Source organism: Bombus vancouverensis, chromosome 16 (assembly GCF_051014615.1).
Source record: "Bombus vancouverensis nearcticus chromosome 16, iyBomVanc1_principal, whole genome shotgun sequence".
NCBI lineage: Eukaryota > Metazoa > Arthropoda > Insecta > Hymenoptera > Apidae > Bombus > Bombus vancouverensis.
In genome coordinates, this window is record NC_134926.1 from 352,501 (window position 1) to 355,000 (window position 2,500).

The window sequence follows — 2,500 nt, forward strand, 5'->3', positions numbered from 1 at the left end:
CAACTCGAAATAACTCGAGAAAAAGCGTTATAAGGTATCGAAATTATCAGTGAAATCGTTATGTTTCGACGAAATCTAGTCGAACGTTACGATTTCACTTTATTTTTTTAAAAAATTTCATCCACCGGACCAACATGACCGGGACGTTGGAACTTAGAATTTTTTCGCACCGCCACGAAAGTACCGAAAGTTCAACTCCAAATAACTCGAGAAAAAGCGTTATAAGGTATCGAAATTATCAGCGAAATCGTTATGTTTCGACGAAATCTAGTCGAAAGTAGCGATTTCACTTTATTTTTTTAAAAAATTTCATCCACCGGACCAACATGACCGGGACGTTGGAACTTAGAATTTTTTCGCACCGCCACGAAAGTACCGAAAGTTCAACTCGAAATAACTCGAGAAAAAGCGTTATAAGGTATCGAAATTATCAGCGAAATCGTTATGTTTCGACGAAATCTAGTCGAAAGTAGCGATTTCACTTTATTTTTTTAAAAAATTTCATCCACCGGACCAACATGACCGGGACGTTGGAACTTAGAATTTTTTCGCACCGCCACGAAAGTACCGAAAGTTCAACTCGAAATAACTCGAGAAAAAGCGTTATAAGGTATCGAAATTATCAGCGAAATCGTTATGTTTCGACGAAATCTAGTCGAAAGTAGCGATTTCACTTTATTTTTTTAAAAAATTTCATCCACCGGACCAACATGACCGGGACGTTGGAACTTAGAATTTTTTCGCACCGCCACGAAAGTACCGAAAGTTCAACTCGAAATAACTCGAGAAAAAGCGTTATAAGGTATCGAAATTATCAGCGAAATCGTTATGTTTCGACGATATCTAGTCGAAAGTAGCGATTTCACTTTATTTTTTTAAAAAATTTCATCCGCCGGACCAACATGACTGGGACGTTGGAACTTTGAATTTTTTCGCCCCGTTACGAAAAGGCCGAAAGTTCCCCTCGAAATAACTCGTTAAAAAGTGTTACGAGGTACGAATATTTTTACATAAATCGTTATAACTCGATAAAATACGTCGGGATTAAGCGTTTATATCGTCGGCAGACGGATATAAAAACGTTCGGACCGACACGACCGGTCGTTGGAACATAGAAAAATTCCGAGCCGGTACGTTGGGACTTAGAAAAATTCCGAGTGCGAAAAAGTTTTTTCGAGTTTATTCGTTAAAAAGCGTTATAAGGTATAAATTTTTTTACGGGAATCGTTATATCTCTATTAAATACGTCGGGATTAAACATTTTGATCGATTTTTTCAAAAAATTAGCGTTCGCCGAACTGACACGACTGGGATATTTTTCTAATTTTTTCGTTAATTAACGTTACAAGGTATATATTTTTTTGCATATTTCTACTTATTTTAACGTATTGTAATTGATTATAAACTTGTTTGTTTTCCGTATTCGATAAAAGAGTATGTTTACTGATGCAATTTTTCGGTGAAAAAAAAATTAATTTTTTGGTAAAAATGCATTTTTATTATGTTAATAAAACGTCTGGTAATGTATTTCGATGGTTGGATATTGGCTTTGTGTAGTAGTGATCGAGCGTTCGCGAGACTAAGTTCCAGCGTCCCTTCCGAACGGTACGTTGCTACGGAGGTTTTGCACCGTAAGCGCGCGGCCGCTAGCCCGGCCGGCGCCGGCCTTCCGGCTGGCGCTTTCGTATCTATAAGAGAGACGTCGAGCCGGACGGTTCGGTCGGAGCAGCGTTGAGCGCGTGGCTATTCTACGGCCTCGGTTGAGAATTCAGTCACCGCTCCTCGAGTCTTAGTGTATTTTACGCTATTTCTCGACTGTTCCTCCGTTCTCGTACTGGTTTTTTCTCTACACTGCTGCGCCGCGGGTCGCTGTCCTGGACGTAATGACCAAATATCGTGGCAAGGTTCCCCTGAGTCGGGAAGCTGGTGACCTGTGTGTACGTATTCTAACAAAAGTTGTTAGATGCGTGTGTGCTTGTACTAACTGAGTATCGATTCACTCAAGGGATTATAACCGTCTGCTTTCTATAACAACTTCTGCTTTCGCAGAAGTATTCGACGGGCCGGTAGAGCGTACTATCTTTGCGTAGTATGTCTTCTACCGAGAATGTTCTACCGAAAAGGAAGAATATTCTTACGGTATGTCCAGCGCGACGCACTGGGATACGCGCTTGTTCGTTCAGCGTGAGGTGTGTATACGTGCTTTACCGCTAAGATATTCTAAGAGTTGAGAGAGGAGGAGAGATATAAGTCTTTTTACACGAAGACAGCATTATAGAATGTTCCTTTAGAAGTATGATTCTTAAACATTTTATATAATACTATGAGAGAGAGAGAGGAGAAGTTGAGAATTACAAAGTGGCTGCGAGCGGCGTTCGAAGATTATTACTGAACTATGGGTGTATCTCGAACGTCGCTAAGAGATATATTTTATAATATATCTATCTTAAGAACGAAAAGTCTCGTCGTACGGTGCTTACGTCCCACCTACGACACGAAG